Consider the following 8,380-nt stretch of genomic DNA (forward strand, 5'->3'; position numbering starts at 1 on the left):
ATTGTTTTTTTTTAAGGAATGCTAGAAAATCCTGCACCCCCTTCAAGGAATTTCTTTTCCCACATGATAAATTCTCCATGAAAAAGATAATCCCACGTAACCCCCTCCCCCCCTCAATCAGAAAAAGTCCCCCTGGAAATGTCTGTACACTTCCCAATAACCATTACTATATGTAAACAATGGTCAAAGTTTGTAACTTGCAGTCCCTCCTCCAGAGATTGTGGGGGGGGGGGTAAGTCATCCCCAAAGACATAGTTTTTTGGTTTTTCGACTTTGCTGAACAAAATGACTATGTCAAAATTTTGATCCGGTGACTTAGGGGAAAAATGAGCGTGGGGAAGGGCAGAGCTTCCCTCCAATTTTTGTGGTCACTTAAAAAGGGCACTAGAACTTTTCATTTCCGTTAGAATGAGCCTTTTCACGACATTCTAGGACCACTGGGTCGATACGATCACCCCTGGGAACAATTTTCTGAATTACCATTATGTTCCCAGCCTAGATACCTGAATCTTACTTATAGTTCACGTCGGAAAAAACAGATTGGTAAAATATAATGGAAATTTAAAAAAAAAGACTTCTTGTAGTTTTTTCAGTTAATGAAGAAAACAATTCGTTTGTTATCCTTCTTGTCATAAAAAATGTTGATAGTCCAGCCACTGATAAGAAGCAAACAAGAGATAAAGGGTCAACAAAAGTTCTGCAAAGAAGATAATGCTAGTCGGTGTAAAATTTTCAATATCAAATCAGCATACTTGGTCTAATTTCTTATTTGACCTTTCAGATACTTTGTAAGTTAATTTTAAGCTTTATTTTCAGTATCAACATAGCTTCTATTAAGAGTCGGGCTATAGGAATATGATGACACATATTCCTATATGCTATAGGAATATGATGAAACTGAAAATGGTCTTTTATTCTGTGTATTTATGCTTTAAATATAAAGGAATATGTCGAAAAAGAGGGTTGAGATTAAGCTGAGGTGAGAAATTAAGCTTCCTCTAGTAATTTTGAAGGGGTCATGCCTCATTTTTTCTCTAACTGTGATTAAATCTATATCTGCACCATAAGAGCCTCCAGAGTTCTTCCCCCATCCGATGGGACGGTCATGATTGCATCGCAGTAAGGCTCTTGATACTAGAAAATCGTTTTCTACAACTTTTTGAAGTGCTATAGCCTCGCATAAGAGGTCTAACAGGTCCGATAGAGGTCACCTCAAAACCACCTTATATTACGAATTTTTTTCCATTGTGTAACCAAAATGTACATTTTTTTTTATGATTTTTCACATGATCAAGTTGGCAGAACAACTGTGCTGCCTGGCATTTTGAAAACAATGCAACTAAGATGTGATCTTACGCAACTATGTGTTCAATAATCACATAATCAATGATTATTCATATAATCAAGTTGGCAGAACGACTCTGCTGCCTGGCATTTTGAAAACAATGCAACTAAGATGTGATCTTACGCAACTATGTGATCAATAATCACATAATCAATGATTATTCATATAATCAAGTCGGCAGAACGACTCTGCTGCCTGGCATTTTGAAAACAATGCAACTAAGGTGTGCCATTGAAGCTGTTTGAAATCTCTGATGTCATTTTAAAGGACTCAAAAAAAGCTATAGGTCCAATCATGAAATGTAACCGAGGATATATCATCTAAGATGTTTGTCAGATAATCTATTCAAGCAGTCCATTAAAGACGTTCATCTCTAAATTCAACAGAACAAATTTGCTGAAAGCAAAAGCTGACTGCCACGAAAGGAAACACAAAGAAGTTCCACGGAGAAGTTGTCACCATGCCACCAGCAAACTCTTTCCAAGAGTTTGAAGTAGCACTGTGGGTTCACCTTCTCAAAAATGTAGGAAACAGAGTTACCAGACATCTGATATAAGATAGCGCAGCATTAAAAGCGAAAATGGACCGTTTTTTAGTGAAAAACATCAGAACTGCAATTTTTCAAAACATCGGGAAAATGTACTGATCTGAAAACTTCAATGCACAGCCATCTGGGGAAAGTGCCAAAATGGCGCAAATGCGTCCTGTCTGAAAGCAAAAGCTTTGCTTCTCTATTGTCTTTGTGGTGGCTCTTTGTGTGCTTGGGGTTGGAATTGTAGGGATATATAAAATAAGAGAGGCTGAATTGGCTTGCATTTACCGTGGTTTACAAAAAAATATTATTTAAAACTAATTTTGACTGAGACCCCAAGGATTTACGACCCCAATTCACCATTGAATACCTCCCATTAAGAGTGCCAGAAAATGGAAAGAAATAAAAATGGAAAAGCATCAAAATAAAAACAACTTGCATTCCTTGAATCTTCCAAAATTATTGTTGTTTGTTTTTTTTAACCAAACTGTTATTATTATTAATTATATTATTCATTTTTCTATTTATTATTATTATTTATTATATATTGATTGTTATATTACATTTTATTATTATTATATTTATTATCATTTTTATTATATAATTATTATTATTGATATTTATTAGATATTTATTATTGTTATTATATAGTTATGTCAAATGCAGTTCTATCACTCTTGCAAAATTTTACTAAAACTCCAACTCCAAAGCCCTAGTTGGAAGTTAGTTAGGCTTGTCATAGAAGATTTGTGAGTCTACTGCTCAATAGGGACCTTCCTCAAGCCACTCAGCGTGTCCCAAAGTGGCAATAGGAGAACACCCTACATATATGTAAGCTACCTCCATAGGAAGCACGGACCAAAGATGGACCTTTTCCCTGTAGTTCCATAATAGAAACAGGGGCACCCTCACCTGGGGCCATAAATAAAGGTGGAGGAGAAAGAAGGCCCCTCAAACGTACACTCAGCAGGGCCCAGCGGTGTGTGGACAAACCTTCTCCCAGTAATGGATTATATTGTATGGTAATGTATAACACCGTCGTGGGAGGATCCTCCATAGGAGGACAACTGAAGAAGGGGTTAAGATCCAGATCTATGGACAGCAGCCTCTACGAAGGGCTGCATCAACCCTTTTGGGGTACCTGCAAGACTTAAGGTCTTGCGGTCAACTCTGTTCCCACTTGAAAAGTGGCACAACCTAAGGAAATTGTAGCCGGGTAAACGACACAGCATTCGCATAGGGTTTCTAATTAATAGATAATTCTTCTGGGCTGGGTCTGTTTTGGTGGGAATTTTCAGGCTGAAAAACCTCTTTCTAGCTAATTTATCTACTATGCGTTGCCTCCCCGTAGTAGCATAATATTTCTAGGCATGAATATATAATGAGTCGGAAGTAATATACTTGACATTGTCTGCGCAGGATTTTGACTCTTGTCAAAGTCTTGTTAAACAAAGTCTTGTTTAGGCTGTTAAGGTATTAATAATTGAATACTAATCACTCATTTTATGACTAGAAAGTACAAGGTATCATTCTTAGTAGTATATACCCCTGTAGAACTCACTTAAGGAGATACTGGTGACTCAGATGAGTTTTTTTTTTTTTTTTTTTTTTTTTTTTTTTTTTTTTAACAGCTATTTCTTATCATAGGGTTTTTCATCCAGGACCTAAACAGCCTTTTTGATCTTCACTTGTAATTCGGATCACCATTATTAATACGTTATTTTATGTATTTAAATAGAAACGAATGGTTATAAAGTTTTAAGTGTTAATACCAAGAACAAATCGCCAATTCTCTTAGCATGAATTTTTGGGAGGTTTCAGAGAGCCCAAATATCTTTTGGGAAAACTCTAGGATAGCGAAAACATCCCCGGAGGGGTGCAAGCCAGAAACATGCTTTTCAGGTGCTCTAATAACTACGAACAGTTGCTTGCTCAAGGAGAGTCTCCTTGCCTTCAGCGTCTTTATCTTACCTTCAAGCCAAGATAAGTCAGATACGATTTCGATGTCAATGTCTTAGGATAGCAACTATTTCAGCAACAGGAGGTTTTATAATTAGCTGATTTATTGATATATCGATATACTGATATATTGATATACTGATATATCGATGTCAAAGTCTTAGGATAGCAACTATTTCAGCAACAGAGTCTTTCAGCAACAGGAGGTTTTCTAATTGGCTGATTTATTTGGTGTTTTATCGGTAAAAAACAAACGAAAACACGGCTTTAGTTATCCAAAGAGTTTCAGATTGGTTTTGGAAAAATTTGGATGAGTCGGATAACCAGCCCTTGTGGTATTGATTTAATAAAAAAAATAAAAAACAAACAAGTTTTTCGATTAAAGGCAAGGAGAAATAATACAACTCAAAATAAACAGAAATTTTGCCGTATATGAGGGGATTATCCCTTCCTCAATCCTCACTCTTTATACTTAGTCATTAAGTTCTTTAAAAACACCTCTCACTCCAATTCAATGGCCCAACAAGTCCTTTTAAAAGAATTGTGACAAAAATTCAAACTTTAGCGTAAACAGCGACAGCTGAGGAAGGGGTAGTCCCCTTCGTATATGGCATAATTTATGTTCTTTGATGTTTTAATTTTGCCCCTTACTTTCAGTCAAAGAACTGTCCACAGTTATAGGACATTTCAACTATGCTGAATCGAATGGTTAGTTTAAATTTTGATCTCATGTCTTAAATTTGAAAAAAATGACATGGGAGGGGGGCTAGTTACCACTCAATTTTTAGGTAGCTTAAAGAGCACTAGAATTTTTAATTTTCGTTCGAGTGATCCCTCTCCCAATCTTTTGGGGCCAGTGGTTCGATAAGGTCATAAGGTCACCCTAGCAAAAAAATAATAACAAAATAAAATCTTTCTTCGGGCAAAAAGCAAAATTCCGCATCTTTTTATTTCAGATAGGGGATTGAAACCTCTACAAGAGGATTTTCACATATGCTGACCATGATGGTGTGAATTTAATTAAGATCGCTTTACTCTTTTAGGATGTTCCCGTTTTCAAAAATCAGACAAGCTTAAACACAATGAACTTTATATACTGGAAATCAGCATAAGAAGCCGGATCTTTTGATGCATCAATTGTTAAAAAAATTCCGTTTTTAGAGTTTCAGTTAATATTGAGTTGTGTCACCCCTTATATTCAGTTCGTTACCACGAACTGTTTTTCGCTAATCTAACACTTGACCAGCCTAGCCTGAAAAAGCTTAATGAAAACTCGACTTTTTGCTTAAATACCTTTGAAAATGCTCCTATTTTTTCACGAGCACCTGCATCTTAACTGAACTATTTCTTTTTATAGATTCCCTGTCATCAACTGGAAAAGAACTGGTTTACGTCAAGCGTTGATTGAAATGGCTGAAATTCCGTCACCTTTCACAGCACTTATAAGTCAATTAACTAGTAGTGACAGCACCATAGTTACTATTTGATGCAATGGTGGAGACGTTACGGCTAAGAAAAGTCTATTAACAACAGTGAGCGATGTGTTTAAGCGAATGTTTGAAAACGACTTTCTCGAGAAGGAGACGAATACTGTTATGGCGGACGATGTCCATTTTATGACGATGGAATTTATCATCCAGTGTTATACAGGTGAAACCGTTTTGTGTTTCCAGGAAGTGGACAAGGATGCTTTTGAATATATTGTTGAGAAATACAATTTTCTAGGTATTCAGGAAGAAGCTGCTGAGAAGGTAATTCATATTTACAGAGAAACGGGAGATATAGAAGCCCTCAGGAATGTTTTTTCCATTTATAAGAGTCAAAAGTCCAAGATGACTGCTTTAAAAGAACTTATTCCAATCGTGGCTGCAGGGCGAAAGGTGCCATGTTTTGTTGATTTGTTCACCATCGAAGAATTTAAAGAGTTTTCCAAAATTTGCTGTGACGTATTGAAAGACTCAAAAGTGGAACAATGATATGGTTTTTTAAAAACATTTCATAGCTGGACGTTAAAAAATCCTGAAGTAAGATTCATAGCATCCTTAGAAATTTGGGAATGATTAACACACAACAATTCCCAGTTGCTGAAGTTCTGACACTGCTTGAAAATATGAAACTTGGCGATACATTCCAAATAATTAAGTCCATTCTAGAAAAATTGCTGCGCTACATGCTAAAAGTAGAAATTGAAAAATCTGAAAGTGAAAAATCAGATCCCCTTCCAATTAAATCCAATCCAGGGAAAGTTTCAACAATCAAATCCAGCAAGATCCACTGCCGAGCATGTGGACATAATGACGAGCTTCCATATCATATTCATCAAATTTCATCAAATTCATTCCTTCCATATTCATCAAAAAGCATGGGAAAGCACTTGGAGATGCATGAGGGCGAGATACCTACACGACGGACAAACGTACGATGGGCATTAGTTTTGGATACAGGATCCAAAATCTTTCTTGGATCCTGCTATAAAATAAATCTTTCTTCTAAGCCACACGTCAATTCCCACTGTATTGCCAATGCAGTTGAAATTGGTAAAGTGATGACATCCAGAGTACTATTCTAATACAAATAACATAATTTTAAAACAATGAACGATGCAAGTTTTTTATTGTTTTAAAAAGTAGAGTTGCGAGAAAGAGTCGAACTTTAGCGTAAAGAGCGAGGGATTGCGGAGGGGACAACCCATTTCATATACGGAGTAATTTCTGTTCGTTTTAAGTTTTAATGTCGCTCCTTACTTTCAGCTAAAAAATTAGTTTTCTTTTTGTTTAATTTCTGAACGTTTTTGAATTAATGCATGTTTGGTTTTGGCTCTCCGCACATAAATTATTAAAATGAAATTTTTATATTAATTCTTTTTTGGCTAAATGGCTTTTTCTTAGTTTTGATCAGACGATTTTGAGAAATAAGGGGTGGAGAAGGAGGCCTAGTTGCCCTACAGTTTTTCGGTTACTTAAAAAGGCAACTAGAACTTTTAATTTTTAACGAACGTTTTTATTAGTAAAAAATATACGTAACTTAAGAATTAACTTACGTAACAAACTTTCATAACCTTATATTTTTATTATGTATACGAGGGGGTTTGTACCCTCGTTAATACCTCGCTCTTTACACTAAATCTTAAGTTTTGTCCCAATTCTTTAAGAATGACCCCTGAATCAGAAAGGCCGTAGAATAAATAGTTGAAATTACTAAAAATACTTTAGCATAAAGAGCGAGGTATTTATCTCCTCCTAAATCTCTCACTCTTTATGCTAAAGTATTATTAGAACCCCTCATATTCGTAATAATATCTGTTCGTTTTAAGTTTCAATGCTACTCCTTCCTTTCATTTGAAAAAAGTTTTCATGTTTATTTTTCATTGTTTTCTTATAGTAATGCTAGAAAATCCTTCGCCCTTTTCATTGAATTTTTCTTCCCCCATGACAGATTGCTCCAAGGAAAGATCTTCCAACGTAGCCCCCTCTCCTCAACGCCACCCCTAAACAAAATAAAATCCCCCTGAAAACGTCTGTACACTTCCCAATAACCATTACTATATGTAAACACTATTCAAAGTTTGTAACTTACAGTCCCTCCCCCAGGAATTGTGGGGGAGTAAGTCATCCCCAAAGACATAGTTATTATGGTTTTCGATTATGCTGAACAAAATGGTTATCTCAAAATTTTGATCCGTTGACTTTGGGAAAAAATGAGCGTGGGAGGGGGCCTAGATGCCCTCCAATTTTATTGGTCACTCAAAAACGGCACTAGAACTTTTCATTTCCGTTAGAATGAGCCCTCTTGTGACATTCTGGGACCACTTGGTCGATACGATGTCCCCTGGGAAAAAAAACAACAAACAAACAAACAAATAAACACGCACCCGTGATTTGTCTTCTGGCAAAAAATACAGAATTCCACATTTTTGTAGATAGGAGCTTGAAACTTCTACAGTAGGGTTCTCTGATCAGCTAAATCTGATGGTGTCATTTTCGTTAAGATCCTACGACTTTTAGAGGGTGTTTTCCCCTATTTTCTTAAATAAGGCAAATTTTCTCAGGCTCGTAACTTTTGATGGGTAAGACTAAACTTGATAAAACTTATATATCTAAAATCAGCATTAAAATGCGATTTTTTTGATGTAGCTACTTGATATTAAAATTCCATTTTTTAGAGTTTTGGTTACTATTGAGCCGGGTCGCTCCTTTCTTCAGTTCGTTACCACGAACTGTTTGATAACCCCTGAATCAGAAAGGTCGTAGAATAAATAGTTTAAATTACTAAAAATACTTTAGCATAAAGAGCGAGGTATTTATCTTCTCCTAAATACCTTGCTTTTTATGCTAAATTATTTTTAGAACCCCTCATATGCGTAGTAATCTCTGTTCGTTTTAAGTTTTAATGCTACTCCTTACTTTCAATTAAAAAAACTAATTCATGTTTATTTTTTCATTGTTTTTTTTTATAGTAATGCTAGAAAATCCCGCGCCCTTTTCTTTGAATTTCTCTTCCCCCATGACATACTCCTCCAAGGAAAGATTCTCCCACATAGCCCC

General features: G+C 35.9%; 1 long non-coding RNA gene across 1 annotated transcript; it reads left to right on the forward strand.

Annotated features, from left to right (window-relative positions):
* The first annotated feature begins 678 nt into the window (after positions 1-678).
* LOC136043684 (uncharacterized) lies at positions 679-7,680 on the forward strand. The gene is made up of 2 exons (XR_010621686.1): positions 679-788; positions 5,194-7,680. It is a non-coding gene; the product is annotated as an uncharacterized LOC136043684 (long non-coding RNA).
* Positions 7,681-8,380: the final 700 nt, after the last annotated feature.

Source organism: Artemia franciscana, unplaced genomic scaffold (assembly GCF_032884065.1).
Source record: "Artemia franciscana unplaced genomic scaffold, ASM3288406v1 Scaffold_826, whole genome shotgun sequence".
In the NCBI taxonomy this organism is placed as follows: domain Eukaryota; kingdom Metazoa; phylum Arthropoda; class Branchiopoda; order Anostraca; family Artemiidae; genus Artemia; species Artemia franciscana.